The 16,449-nt window shown below is 39.3% G+C and overlaps 1 protein-coding gene across 1 annotated transcript in view; it reads right to left on the reverse strand.

Annotated features, from left to right (window-relative positions):
- LOC129560798 (WD repeat-containing protein 43-like) overlaps positions 1 to 16,449 on the reverse strand; it is a 153,885-nt gene that overhangs the window by 59,196 nt on the left and 78,240 nt on the right. The gene's annotated exons all lie outside the window — the stretch shown is intronic.

A 16,449-nucleotide genomic window follows, 5' to 3' on the forward strand; every position in this document is an offset into this window, starting at 1 on the left:
ATGAGGTGGCCAAAGTATTGCAGTTTCAGCTTTAGCATCAGTCCTTCCAAAGAACACCCAGGATTGATCTCCTCTAGAATGGACTGGTTGGATCTCCTTGGAGTCCAAGGGACTCTCAAGAGTCTTCTCCAGCACCACAGTTCAAAAGCATCAATTCTTCAGCGATCAGCTTTCTTCACAGTCCAACTCTCACATCCATACATGACCACTGGAAAAACCATAGCCTTGACTAGACGGACCTTGATTGGCAAAGTAATGTCTCTGCTTTTTAATGTGCTATCTAGGCTGGTCATAACTTTCCTTCCAAGGAGTAAGCATCTTTTAATTTCATGGCTGCAATCAGCATCCACAGTAATTTTGGAGCCCCAAAAAATAAAGTCTGACACGGTTTCCACTGTTTCCCCATCTATTTCCCAAGAAGTGATGGGACCAGATGCCATGATCTTTGTTTTCTGAATGTTGAGCTTCAAGCCAACCTTTTCACTCTCCTCTTTCACTTTTATCAAGAGGCCTTTGAGTTCCTCTTCACTTTCTGCCATAAGGGTGGTGTCATCTGCATATCTGAGGTTATTGATATTTCTCCCGGCAATCTTGATTCCAGCCTGTGCTTCTTCCAGCCCAGCGTTCCTCATGATGTACTCTGCAAGCCACATACTGTAGACAAAAAAATAAATATTTTTAAATAAAACAATTTTTAAAGTTCATGCCTAGATATCTACTTTTTTTTATATATTGAAAAATCCCCTTCTTTTCTGCTACAGGTTTGCAGTCCATGTGCTGACTTGCACTGAGAACACACTACTTGCCTTTATAACAATAACGAAATGATCTTACCCACAAGGATGTCTCTCACTTCATGGTCTCAACCAACAAATTATATCACAATATATCACAAGCCCCCTTACATCTGTACAAGACATAAATGCACATAATACTGATGAACAGGAATAGTTTCCTTGTAGTTTGCTGATTCAAAGCAAAGAAGAGGGAAGATAACTTTGACATGTTAAGAAGAATCACACAGTACAAAGACCTGAGATAATAATTTAGGTGAAAAACAAAACAGGTCCTTGAAGGAAAAAATGGATAGAATTTGGAAATGGAACCTCACATTTACTAACAGTGTCAAGCTGAATGTATTAATCAGGTTTCTTGTTTAAGATCAAGTAAACTGGAGTCTTTACATACTAAGCAAGAAAAATAGGAGTAGGTATGTGAGGTGGCGCACCTCTGAATTTTGCTTCCACATCTTCCCAAGTGTCCAGTTTTGGTCTGAGAACAGAGGTGAACTTCACAGTGAAGTTATATGACACTGACCTGTGCCCTCTTCATTTTCTCTGCCTCTACCCAAGCATCACAGTTTTATGCCTCCACAGATTTTGAATACCTGAAATTACAATGACTTCATTCAAGCTGATTCCAAGAACAGAAACAAATTCTACCAAGTTTGCACTAGACAACAGTCATCTTAATTGTGGAATATGATTTGACATAATTTTTCCTGTATAGCAGTCTGATTTAACCAAGAGATAATTTAGGTTAAGTTGCCCCCTAGAGGCAGCTGGGAAAAAAAAACAAAACTAAAACTGTCAAGAAATAATAAGAAAAAGTCCAAATAAAAACATTAGCAAACAGAAAATGCAAACATGGATAACAGAATTCTTTCATTTTACATATTTTTCAGAACAAAGAATGGAGGTAGGATCTCTAATCATCTGTTGTATATAAATATTTACTCCAATTGCTGAGATACAATTTTTTAAAAATTCTGTTCTCCCAAAAAATGACCTTCTGGCAAATTTGTGTCTCTCAGTAATTAAACTACAAATGAGATGGGTGGAAGATAAATGAATACAACAGACAATCAGGATAGATGACTTTTCCAGAAATAAATATCAATTTCTGCATCCACATGTGATTTAACAAAACGGTGTGACTTTTTTATATTGCTAAAATTTTTAAAGTTTTTTTTATGTCATTAAGAAACCATTTGGGTATCATTTCACTATACCCAGTGATCCAATTTAAAAATGGCTTTTAGGGATTTCCCTGGTGGTCCAGTGTCTAAGACTCTGCACTCTCAATGCAGGGAGCCTTAGTTTGATCCCTGGTCAGGGAAATATTAATAAATCCCACGTGCCACAACTAAGAGTTCGCCTAAGGCAACTAAAGATCCTGCATGCTGCAACAAAGATCAAAGACCCCATGTGCCACAGCTAAGACCTGGCATAGCCACATAAATAAATAATTTTTAAATGCTTTCAATCAAGGCCAACAGGGAGGTGTTGATGCTTTGCTTTATTTGGCATGCATAATGTAGATGGAATTTTCCATCTCCAAGTAAGAATCTAGTGCAATCCTCATTCCCTGATAAGAGTTCTAAAGGAAAGAAAAAGAAAAGTTTAATGATCAATGAAGGCAGTCGGCCTGCAATACTGTTGACTACAATTTAGACCAGGAAGCAGCCTGCAGAGGAAAGTGGGTCTGGTTCCATCACAATTATTGATATTTTCAATCAACAGTATTTTCATTTGTGGAAAAAAATTAATGCCAAGTATAAAAGAGGAGTTCAAAAGCTCAAGCTGAAATTAAGAAATGATTTAGAGAAAGCAGCATAAAGCTGATTTGAAGATGATGCATATTTAAAATCTAGAAAAAATAAGCCTGAGAGTTCATGAGCTGGCAGAAGGGACAGAACTGGTAATTGACCATTTCTTGGGTAATGATTAATGTATATGAAATGTAATTTACTAACTGGTAAATATTCACTCCTTTCATAGTATAATGGTTTCCATATTTTAAAAGAGATCTCTAAAATTAAATCATCTAATGAATATTTCTTTAAAAACAAAAAGTCACTGCACATAAAAATTCATATTCTATTGTATTTCTACACAAGTATGTCACACATCTCAATAAATTTTTAAGATCAATTGCTTACCTGCACAATTTGTATCTGTCAGTTGGGGTTACATATATACCAGATATCACTTAGCGTGTTAAATGATCAACAACTTGCGTGCAAAGCAGCAATAAATATTTTAAAATGAAAAATACATTCCTGCAATTGTTAAAATTAGATAACTTCAAATTACAAAGAACAAAAATTAATACAATTTGTTCTATGCTTTTAAAATTTCTAGATGTAGCTCAAATTGAGATTTCATAGGGAATTCCCTGGCTGAACAGTGGTTAAGATTCCACATTTCACTGGCATGGCCAAAAATGGCACGGCCAAAAAAATTTAAATTAACAAATTTATAAAAAGTAAGATTTGATGGTTGACAAAACTTCTAGGCCTCACATTTTATCTAAGATTTTGTTAGTAGCCAAATTATGAATTGTTTAAGTGATACCTGGAAAGCCCATTTCATCTAAAGTTTTCTTTTAAATTTCTGACATAATCCTTGCAACCTCCCTATTCAGACGCTGCTACTCTGAATTCACAGGGTTTTAGGTAGTTTTCACTCATGCTAGATGTCAATTGCAGTTTATCCAGGTGCCCTGCGCTATATCTTCTCATATCTGACCCAGGCTGATGGTGGAGTTTGCACTTCAAACATTGCCAGTTGTTATGATGGATAAGAAAAAGCTATGGAGGGTCTCACATTGGCTATTAAATGTCTTGAGCGTAAAGTGATACATATCATTTCTGATTACAACTAATTCATCTCATGGCTTGGTTGCGTGAGGGCCCTCTTCTGGGTCACAGACTTCTCTTTGTATCCTTACAGAATGGAAAGACCTAGGGATCTTTCTGGAGACTCTTTTATAAGGGCACTAATCCCATTCATGGAGGTTCGTGACATTGTACAGGAGACAGGGATCAAGACCATCCCCAGGGAAAAGAAATGCAAAAAAGCAAAATGGCTGTCTGGGGAGGCCTTACAAATAGCTGTGAAAAGAAGAGAAGGAAAAAGCAAAGGAGAAAAGGAAAGATATAAGCATCTGAATGCAGAGTTCCAAAGGATAGCAAGGAGAGATAAGAAAGCTTTCCTCAGTGATCAATGAAAAGAAATAGAGGAAAACAACAGAATAGGAAAGACTACAGATCTCTTCAAGAAAATTAGAGATACCAAGGGAACATTTCTTGCAAAGATGGGCTCGATAAAGGACAGAAATGGTATGGACCTAACAGAGGCAGAAGATATTAAGAAGAGGTGGCAAGAATACACAGAAGAACTGTACAAAAAAGATCTTCATGATCAAGATAATCATGATGGTGTGATCACTCACCTAGAGCCAGACATCCTGGAATGTGAAGTCAAGTGGGCCTTAGAAAGCATCACTACAGACAAAGTTAGTGGAAGTGATGGAATTCCAGTTGAACTATTTCAAATCCTGAAAGATGATGCTGTGAAAGTGCTGCACTCAATATGCCAGCAAACTCAGCAGTGGCCACAGGACTGGAAAAGGTCAGTTTTCATTCCAATCCCAAAGAAAGGCAATGCCAAAGAATTCTCAAACTACCACACAATTTCACTCATCTTACACGCTAGTAAAGTCATGCTCAAAATTCTCCAAGCCAGGCTTCAGCAATATGTGAACCGTGAACTTCCAGATGTTCAAGCTGGTTTTAGAAAAGGTAGAGGAACCAGAGATCAAATTGCCAACATCTGCTGGATTATGGAAAAAGCAAGAGAGTTCCAGAAAAACATCTATTTCTGCTTCATTGACTATGCCAAAGCCTTTGAGTGTGTGGATCACAATAAACTGTGGAAAATTCTGAAAGAGATGGGAAGACCAAACCACCTGACCTGCCTCTTGAGAAACCTATATGCAGGTCAGGAAGCAACAGTTAGAACTGGACAGGGAACAACAGACTGGTTCCAAATAGGAAAAGGAGTACGTCAAGGCTGTATATCGTCACCTTGCTTATTTAACTTATATGCAGAGTACATCATGAGAAACATTGGGCTGGAAGAAGCACTAGCTGAAATCAAGATTGCCGGGAGAAATAGTAATAACCTCAGATATGCAGATGATACCACCCTTATGGCAGAAAGTGAAGAGGAACTCAAAAGCCTCTTGATGAAAATGAAAGAGGAGAATGAAAAAGTTGGCTTGAAGCTCAACATTCAGAAAACTAAGATCATGGCATCTGGTCCCATCACTTCATGGGAAATAGATGGGGAAACAGAGGAAACAGTACCAGACTTCATTTTTGGGGGCTCCAAAATCACTGCAGATGGTGATTGCAGCCTTGAAATTAAAAGACGCTTACTCCTTGGAAGGAAAATTATGACCAACCTAGAGAGCATATTAAAAAACAGAGACATTACTTTGCCAACAAAGGCCCATCTAGTCAAGGCTATGGTTTTTCCAGTGGTCATGTATGGATGTGAGAGTTGGACTGTGAAGAAAGTTGATCGCCAAAGAATTGATGCTTTTGAACTGTGGTGTTGGAGAAGACTCTTGAGAGTCCCTTGGACTGCAAGGAGATCCAAATAGTCCATTCTAAAGGAGATCAATCCTGGGTGTTCATTGGAAGGACTGATGCTAAAGCTGAGACTCCAATACTTTGGCCACTTCATGTGAAGAGTTGACTCGCTGGAAAAGACTCTGATGCTGGGAGGGATTGGGGGCAGGAGGAGAAGGGAATGACAGAGAATGAGATGGCTGGATGGCATCACTGACTCGATGAACATGAGTTTGAGCGAATTCTGGGAGTTGATGATGGACAGGGAGGCCTGGCGTGCTGTGATTCATGGGATCACAAAGAGTCAGACATGACTGAGCGACTGAACTGAACTGAACTGAATCCCATTCATGAAGGCTCTGTCCTCATGACCCATTTCCTCCAAAAGTCCCCACCTCCTAACCCCATCACTTTGGACTTTAGGATTTTAAGAGGATACAAACATTCAGACCATAGTAATCATCTCACAGTGTTTGTGGAATCTGGGAATGGCTTAGCTGGGTGGTTCTCGTTCAGAACCTTTCATGAGGTTTGATGTTGTTGCTGTTGTTCAGTAAGACAGTTGTGTCCAACTCTTTGTGACCCCATGGACTGCAGCACACCAAGCCTCTCTGTCCCTCACCAACTCCTGAGGTTTGCCCAAGTTCATGTCCTTTGCATTGGTGGTACCATCCAGCCCTCTTCTCTGATGCCCTCTTCTCCTTCTGAGAAGAAGGTTTGTTACTTTTGGTAAACTCGTTTGAGGAAAAACAAACGCACAGTCTAGAAGGAGACAATGGTCAATGGTTGCTGTCTAGTTCCTTAACAGCTGGGCCATACACAGGACCAGCCTTCCATGCCCAAGTTCCCCTTATGTGACCTCCCTGCTCTTGAAGAAGAATAGTTTCAGTTCAGTTCAGTTGCTCAGTCATGTCTGACTCTTTGAGACCCCATGAATCGCAGTACGCCAGAACTCCCTGTCCATCACCAGCTCCCGGAGTTTACCCAAACTCATGTCCATTGAGTCAGTGATGCCAGCCAACCATCTCATCCTCTGTCATCCCCTTCTTCTCCTGCCCTCAATCTTTCCCAGCAGCAGGGTCTTTTCAAATGAGTCAGCTCTTCACATCAGGTGGCCAAAGTGTTGGACTTTCAGCTTCAACATCAGTCCTTCCAATGAACACCCAGGTTGCTTATTAGACTAATGAGGGTATGAGAGTCCTGGGGAAGGTGAAGCACTTGGATGGGACTGCTCCCTGAGGACAAAGTGGTGGGAATGAGGACTGGATTAAACTATTCTTCAGCATTACAAACTATTCTCCAGCCAGTAATGCTAAAGAATAGTTTAATCCAGTCCTCACTCCCGTCACTTTGTCCTCAGGGAGCAGTCCCATCCAAGTGCTTCACCTTCCCCAGGACCCTCATGCCCTCATTCTAATAAGCAAATGTTTGTCCACAAAAGAAAGAATTCTAAAACAAAGCCTTCAGATGAATGTGTAAGGAAATTGTGATATATATACACAATGGAATATTATTCAGCTATAAAAAGGAATGCATTTGAATTAGTTCTAATGAGTGGATGACCCTAAAGCCTATTATACAAAGTGAAGTAAGTCAGAAGGAGAAAGACAAATATCATATATTAATGCATATATATGGAATCTAAAAAGATGGCACTGATGATCCTACATGGAGGGCAGCAAAGGAGATGCTGACATAAAGAACAGACTTTTGGGCACAGTGGAAGAGTGTGGGGTGATTTGAAAGAATAGCATTGAAACATATAATATGTAAAATAGATAGCCAGTGGGGATTCGCTGTATGACACAGGGAACACAAAACCAGTGCTCTGTGACAATTTAGAGAGGTAGAATGGGAAGGGTGTTGGGAGAGGGGTTCAAGAGGGAGGGAACATATGTATACCTATGGCTGCTTCATGTTGATACATGGCAGAAACCATCCCAATAAAGTAATCATCCTCTAATTAAAAATTTTAAAAAAGAAAAAGAATTCTAAGAAAGGGAAGATACCAGTTGAAATAAATAACATTTTTTTTCACTCCTGAAATTACTACCATAAAGCAAGATAAAATCTTAAGAGCCATGTGGAGGATTTAAGTGCACAAATGGTTAATTATCACAAACTTATAGCAAGACGCCTATTGATTTACTATTTAGGTTAAAAATATTATTTAAATAGATTAAACAATATAGTTTTACACTGCTTGTGAAAAATGCTAGGGGTCTCAATGAATGTCTGAATAAAACAGAGAGGGAAAATTCTCATCCAGGATTTTCAGGCAAAAAGGATCCTATCTTTAAAGCCAGCGCAAATTTGCATAGTATTAGGATGTTAGAGTTGGACTGTGAAGAAAGTTGATCGTGGAAGAATTGATGCTTTTGAACTGTGGTGTTGGAGAAGACTCTTGAGAGTCCCTTGTACTGCAAGGAGATCCAACCAGTCCATACTAAAGGAAATCAATCCTGGGTGTTCATTGGAAGGACTGATGCTGAAGCTGAAACTCCAATACTCTGGCTGCCTCATGCGATGAGTTGATTCACTGGAAAAGACTCTGATGCTGGGAAGGATTGGGGGCGGGAGAAGAAGGGGACGACAAAGAATGAGATGGCTGGATGGCATCACCGACTCGATGGGCATGAGTTTGAGTGAACTCCGGGAGTTGGTGATGGACAGGGAGGCCTGGCGTGCTGTGATTCATGGGGTCTCAAAGAGTCGGACACGACTGAGCGACTGAACTGAACTGAGGGCAGGAACAAAGAGAAGGACACCTTGGTGAAATAGTAAGCTAAATCAACTGAAGAGGGTAAATTACACATGGAAAGTTATTTCTGTTAACAAAAGTAGAGATTTTTGAAGGGAAAAAAAGTGCTCTTGAGAAAGGACTTTGTCAAAGAAAAAACAGCTATGCCAGAGAGTCATTCACAAGTGTCACTCTTTTGTCTGTATCAATGTTACAGATGATTTAGGATAAAAAAAATTTTCTGCAGTTATATGAAAATTGAGCCCTAATATGGAGGAAAAAAATTATTTTTGAAGATTGGTTCAGTCACCATTTTGTGCCAGTTGTTGAGGATTAGCTAAAACAAGCATTAATCCTCAGTGGTGTTCTGGCCATCAAACATCCTTGAAGATATGGATTCTAGATCAGAATGGTGTTTATATGCATCCATCTATTCATTCACTCATTCTTTCAATGACAAAAATTTGTTGAGAGCCTCCTATATGCTATAACAGGATTGGAGGATATATCAGTGAACAAGGCACTGCCTCTGACCCCAGTGTGAGTATAGCTTAGTGCAGGAAACAGACAGGCAACCAGCTAATTAGAATGCACTGTGGTTATGTTGGGCTAGGATAGTAATCATCAACCTTACCTAGCCCAACATCCCTTTCTCTCTCTCTCTCTCTCTCTCTCTCTCTATATATATATATATATGTATATATGGGGGGAGGCGGTGGGGGGCATGCAGCACAGCTTTTAGGATCTCCGTTCCCCAACCAGGGACTGAACTCGGGCCCCAGCAGTGAAAGCACTGAGTCCTAACCACTGGACTGCCAGGGAATTCTCCCACCATCCTTTTCTACAATAATTTGTAATGTCCCCTTTCAGTTCAGTTCAGTCACTCAGTCGTGTCCGACTCTCCGCGACCCCACGAATCACAGCACGCCAGGCCTCCCTGTCCATCACCAACTCCCGGAGCTCACTCAAACTCATGTCCACAGAGTCGGTGATGCCATCCAGCCATCTCATTCTCTGTCGTCCCCTTCTCCTCCCGCCCCCAACCTTTCCCAGCATCAAAGTCTTTTCCAGTGAGTCAACTCGTCATATGAGGTGGCCAAAGTATTGCAGTTTCAGCTTAAGCATCAGTCTTTCCAATGAACATCCAGGATTGATCTCCTTTAGAATGGACTGGTTGGATCTCCTTGCAGTATAAGGGACTCTCAAGAGTCTTCTCCAACACCACAGTTCAAAAGCATCAATTCTTCGGCGATCAGCTTTCTTCACAGTCCAACTCTCACATCCATACATGACCACGGGAAAAACCATTGCCTTGACTAGACGGACCTTGGTTGGCAAAGTAATGTCTCTGCTTTTTAATATACTATCAAGGTTGGTCATAACTTTCCTTCCAAAGAGCAAGCGTCTTTTAATTTCATGGTTGCAATCAGCATCTGCAGTGATTTTGGAGCCCAAAAATGAGGAACACTGGGCTGGAAGAAGCACAAGCTGGAATCAAGATTGCCGGGAGAAATATCAATAACCTCAGATATGCAGATGACACTACCCTTATGGCAGAAAGTGAAGAGGAACACAAAAGCCTCTTGATGAAAGTGATGTCCCCTTTACTATATTGAAATAAAATTTGCAAATAATATAAACTTTCTGAACACATATTTTTTTAACATATCTTTTTTTTTATGTATAATTGCTTTACAGTGTTGTATTACTTTCTGCTGTAAAACAAAGTAAATCAGCTATTACATACATATGTCCCCTACCTCTCAGACCTCCTTCCCACCCACCTCCCATCCCACCCCTCTGCTGCTGCTGCTGCTAAGTCGCTTCAGTCATGTCCAACTCTGTGCGACCCCATAGATGGCAGCCCACCAGGCTCCCCCGTCCCTGGGATTCTCCAGGCAAGAACACTGGAGTGGGTTGCCATTTCCTTCTCTAATGCATGAAAGTGAAGTCATTCAGTCGTGTCCAACTCTTAGTGACCCCATGGACTGCAGCCTCCCAGGCTCCTCCATCCATGGGATTTTCCTGGCAAGAGTACTGGAGTGGGATGCAATTGCCTTCTCCAATCCCACCCGTCTAGGTCCCAAAACTGAGCATCCTGCCCTATACAACAGGTTCCCATTAGCTATCTGTTTTATACAAGGCAGTGCACATATGTCAATCCTAATCTCCCAGTTCTTGTCACCTTCCTTCCCGTCCCTTAGTGTCCATACATCCTGAACACATATTTTTGAAACATTAAAATATGCCCTAAATACAATTAATTTAAAGGAGAAATTAAAAAGATTAAAAATAGACATATTTAAATATACAAGTCTTCAGGCAAGAACACATTAGAAGATATTATTAGTAAGTCAGACGCTTACATATTTCTATCTATATTTAGTGCTATGGACTGAATTGTCAGTCCTAAAATTCATATGTTGAAGCTCTAACACCAAGGTGACTATATTGCAGTAAGGAAACAATTAAGATTAAATGAGGTCGCAAGAGTGGAGCTCTGATCTTAAAGGATTAATGTCCCTATAAGTGGTGACACCAAAGAGCTGGCTCTTTCTACCTCTCTGCCCTGTGAGGACACCACAAGACAGGAAGTTCTCACCAGAAATCAAATCAGCTGGTTCCTTGATCTTGGGCTTCCTAGCCTCCAGAACTGTAGAAAATAAATATCTACTGTTTAAACCAGCCAGTTTATGGCATTCTGCTAAGGCATTCAGAACTAACACACTCAAAATCACCATGAAGGAGACAGCTACATACACAGACAGATTCCAGCATGTTGTATTGGCCTCAAAAACCACAAACATCATTGCAGTCAGTAATATGATTTTCTGAAATGGTTTTCCTTTCTCTGAGGAAAGTTCCAAACAAAAAACACCATCATCTTCACTAGATTTACTTAGTAATTGTATTCCTGGAAAATTCAGAATTTATATCAATAATGCAAAAAGTACATACAGTTTATATGTAAAGTGAGTTTTGTTCTAGATTAGGTATGTACAAACATCTTTTACTGTGCAAATGTTCATCATGACATTCAAAAGTCATACAAATGCGAGATAGTTCTTCATTGTGTGAGAGTGTCACTTGTGCCAGCATACTAGTTCCCTTCACACAAAATTCTAGTAACACCGCATTGTGAAACAATCAAAAAAAGTCTCCATTAGTTTCATACTATCCCCCCGGAAGCAATACTGTCCCCAGTGAAAATCACCATTCCAGGGTTTAGAAAGAGGGCAATCTGACACAGTTCTAGGGCCATAGGAAATATCAACAGAGAAAGTCACACCAGCTAACTGAGCCAATGGGAATTGAAGGTGAGTGCACAGGGCTAATTGTGAGAAGGGCCAAAGGTGAAAGAGAGTACAGTGTATTCAGAACACTGAAGACATAACATGGCTGGGACATTCAGTTCAGTTCAGTTCAGTCGCTCAGTCGTGTCCGACTCTCCGCGACCCCATGAATCACAGCACGCCAGGCCTCCCTGTCCATCACCAACTCCCGGAGTTCACTCAAACTCACGTCCACAGAGTCGGTGATGCCATCCAGCCATCTCATTCTCCGTCGTCCCCTTCTCCTCCCGCCCCCAACCTTTCCCAGTATCAGAGTCTTTTCCAGTGAGTCAACTCGTCGCATGAGGTGGCCAAAGTATAGTATTTTCAGCTTCAGCATCAGTCCTTCCAATGAACACCCAGGATCGATCTCCCTTAGAATGGACTGGTTGGATCTCCTTGTGGTACAAGGGACTCTCAAGAGTCTTCTCCAACACCACAGTTCAAAAGCATCAATTCTTCGGCGATCAGCTTTCTTCACAGTCCAACTCTCATATCCAAGTCACTTTAATATACACTTGCCAAACAGACTCGTGGACATAAGGAACAGATTTGTGGTTGCCAAGGGAGAGGTGGAGTGAGGAAGGGACGCACTGGGAGGTTGAGGTTAGCAGATGCAAACTATTACACCCATAAGATTGTCCAGGCAAGGATACTGGAGTGGGTTGCCATTTCCTTCTCCAGGAGATCTTCCAAAGGATCAAACCCACATCTCTTGCATCCCCTGCACTGACAGGCAGATTCTTTACCACTTGTGCCACCGGAAATTATATATATAATATATATACATATGCACATATATGTAAGTATATATATGAGTCACTTTGCTGTGCAGCAGATATTAACATAGCATTGTAAACCAGCTATACTTCAATTAAAATATAAAATAAAAATCTAAATAGATTTTCACTGCCATTTAAAACATGAAGAAAAAGAATCAAGTCTAAAAATCCTATTGAAATGATACAGAAAGAATTGGTTTCTCTATGGCTGATTCATGTTGATGTTTTGCAGAAACCAACACAGTGTTGTAAAGCAATTACCCTTCAATTAAAAATAAATCCATTTATATATATAACAAAATTAAATTAACGTGAAACAGACAATAATACCAAAAAAAAAAAAAAGAATCAGTTTCTGACTGCCCTCCAAAAGTCACTTGACAGTGATGCAGCAAGTATTTTTGTACAATTCTCAACTTAAAATTTTTATCAGAGGACATCAAAAGGAAGCCGACCTTTCAGATTTAGAAATGGAGTGTCTCATTAAAGAGCAAAGAGTAGCAAATCAAAGGTAATATTAGCATCTTTCTTCCTATCTCAGTTGACATTAGATTCAGCACCTCTGTCATCTCTGGGGTGAGAGGGTTCTCTGCCTTCTCATCAGAGCTTCTCTCTGAGCATCAGACTGGAACAAGAGGTCACAAGTGACAGCTTTGCTAGATCTGACCCACAGGCAGATTTGTTTTCCCCACAGTGTTACTTACTAAGCGTGTTTTTAAGTTTTAATTAGTTACCAACACATAAAAATCTATATTTTCAGCTTCTCCGGTGTTATCAGAAGAACTGGCAATATTGGGCCTGCATGACCTCGTGTCAACAGTAGCGAGAACTGACAAAGGGCGGGCCACTTCAGTAAGGACATGTGTGCTCGGTTTTCTACTCCCTCATCTCTTCTGCTGTCCAACACCTAGGTCTGCTTTCAGTTATTATTTGTCATTGGACTATGGAGTGTTTTTCTTGCAGCTGGTGTGGTTGCTTGAATGACAATCATCAGGGAGAAATGTCCACATCCTAATTCCCAGGACCTGTGAATCACCTTCTTTGGAAAAAGAGCCTTTACATATGTCATTTACGTTAAGTATCTCGAGATTAAGCAACATCCTAGACTATCCAAGTGGGCCCTAAATCCAATGATAGATGTCTTTTTAAGAGAGAGACATGCAAAGGAGACAGAAGAGGAGAACACAGACACACAGAGAAGAAGGCAATGTGAGACAGAGGCAGAGATTGGAATGATGTAGCCACAAACCAAGGAAGCCAAGGAATGCTGGAAGAGGCAAGGAAGGAGTCTCCTCTGGAACTTTGGAGGGACTGAGGCTCCACTGACATCTTGATTTCAGACTTGTGGCCTCCAGATTTGTGAGAGAGTACACTTCTCTTGTTTTAAACCACCCAACTTGTGGTATTTTGTTATGTTATGGCAGCCCTAAGATAATTTCAGAGGTAATGGAAAAGTCAGAGCTAATGGCAGAGTGTGGCTTGCAACCACATAATTAAAGTAAAAAATACAGCTAAGGTCTTGAAAAGAATAATTTAGTAAGAAAGAATAAAATAAATGAAGAGGTGAGATCCAAATGCTAGCATAAGGAATACCCATAATTATTAAGAAGAATTAGGGGGAGAATGAGGGTACAGCCAAGGATTTGAGAAGCAAGAGAACATGGTCATTTTCATTGAGTGCTGACCCAGTATAGCAGTGAAAACTGATAAAAACATGGTGTAAATGAGTTCAAGTATGTTTAAAGTGTTCAAGATACACAAGCCACTCACTTGAGAAATTTCTACTCAAGGAGGGAAAAAAACTAAAAGTATCTGGAAATGACAAATAGTTTCACTGGATGAGCAAAGTGTTTGCTTGTCTTCTTGTTTCTGTTTTGGGTTTTCTTTTTCTTTTTTTAAATATAAGGAAGATATAATTGAAGGGAAAAGGAAAAATTCTCTTTCCTCTGTATTGTACTTTTTATTCTCAGAGGTTAAGGCAAATATTGAAAAATTTAGGGCTAATCATTGAGTTGTGGTCATTAAAACAATGGATTTTATTAAGTCTTTCAAATCATTGAGATAATAGTTAATGTAATTGCTTATAGTAGTTAGTTAGCTACAAAGTAGATATTACAAACAAAAATTGAACATATCATTATTCACCAATCCAACATTACATATTATTTACCTATTACATTTACAATAGATATTCAGACCAAGTTAATGAGCTGCATAATTGTTTACTTACTATTTAAAATAAGTGGGATACTCACATAGTTTAAAGAAAGACATGATGTCCTGTGTTCCTCAAGGCAGAAAATACTATGGATGGATTTGGAAAAGAACTGTCACCTCTTTCTGCTACTGCAGTTACCCAAGTACATTAATTTCTGAATCATAATTTAGTAATTACATGTATTAAATTTAACTTCGATAGCAATACATAATGTATATCTGATATCAATAATAATAGCTAACATCTATTAAGTGTTCGCTGTGTTTTAGGCCTTACACAAATTAATTCATTTTATTCTTCATGATTCTGATAGATAGGTACAATTATCATTCCCATTTTACAGATGAGGAAATTAAAGCACAAAGAAGTCGAGCATATTACTTAAATCACACAGCAAGAGAGAGTGTTGGCATCTGCAGCAAACCCACGCATTCTGGCTTGAGTCTGCACTGGCAACCACAAAGATCGAAAATGCAAATCTCAGATGAAAGTAATAATTTTCATTTACTCAAATAGAACAGCTATGTATTGATACAAGCCCTGGAATTTTCATATTAGCTTCTATATTAACTAACTAGGTCATCAGAATTAACATATGCATCAAATTTAGGATACACTAAATAAAGCCACAATTCCTTTAATGTATTTATAATTCATTACTCTCTTTTCAAAATGTTGACAACTCACTGGACTTTTATCTATAAAGAAGCCAAGAAGAGTTTCAAATGAATAGAGCCTCTTTCATAACATGGTTTATTAAGACTTGTTTGCATAGACTATATTTCTCAATATCTAGCAATAACACATTATCAGAAGTTACTATACATCCTTTGCTGACAATAAACAAATCAGTACTTACGTCCATCCAAATAGACAAACACGAACAAACGCAGATCTATGCTCTTGTGCAGTTAGTATAATATATATAAATGTATTTCTTATGGAAAAACCATAGAATGGATGGAAATGCTTCTGCTGTATTTGATGGGATTTTAATTCTGCCAATTGACAGGTGTTCACAATTCAAAAGACTCATGGTTTCAGCTAACGGTGGAATTTGGCTGCATGTATTTTAAATAGCATCCTGAGGGAGTACTGTCCTTGTAAATGTACAGTATGAGAGCAATTCTAAGTTCATAAATAGATCTGGCATGTGGTGATCCATTATCCTCTGAAAGCAGGCATCTGCTACTTAGCTTTTAAGAGCTATGACAAAACTGATTACAAAATTGTAATCATTAATACAATAGCTTTTATCAAATATTCAAATAATTACAATCAGTAAAATTAATGTGGCAGTTAACAGCAATTAGCAGTGAAATAAATGTTTAAACAGAAAACTTGAAGGAAATATCACAGTTTGTCAGAACAATTAGTTGGCAAGTCCTGTGAATTCTGCCACAACTAAAAGATTCCGTATACTATAACTAAGACCTGGTGCAGCCTAAATAAATAAGTAAATATTTTAAAAAACAACTTCTGCACTCTAAGCTTTCCATCTCTAGAACTCTGCATACAATACCGCGCTACTTAGAATGTCTTTTTTCCTCTCCATCTCTAACATTCCCCGTCTGTATAAACCCAACTCAGATTTCACCTCCTCCTTGCAGATTTTCTTGATCTTACCACATACTATTAATCTCTGCCTTTGGACACTGAGTTTCACATCCACCTTCCCTGTGAAAGTTTGCTACTTTCTGCCCTGAATTCCAGTTAGAGTGGGCCCTCTCTATCAGCTAGTTCAGTATCCAGGGATTCAACCAACTGCAGGAAGTTACATTGGGGAAAACTAGGGAAAAGGTACAAAGGCTCTCCCTCAACTATATATTTCAACTATGTGTACAATATGAATCAACAATTATCTCAAAATGAAACATTAAATTAACACACTAACACCCAGGGTAGATTCTCAGACAGTAAAAATGAAAATAGCATTTTCAGCTTCTCTGCAGAGCAGC

This window comes from Moschus berezovskii, chromosome 10, assembly GCF_049115385.1.
Source record: "Moschus berezovskii isolate FMDL1 chromosome 10, NW_MosBer_1.0, whole genome shotgun sequence".
Lineage (NCBI taxonomy): Eukaryota > Metazoa > Chordata > Mammalia > Artiodactyla > Moschidae > Moschus > Moschus berezovskii.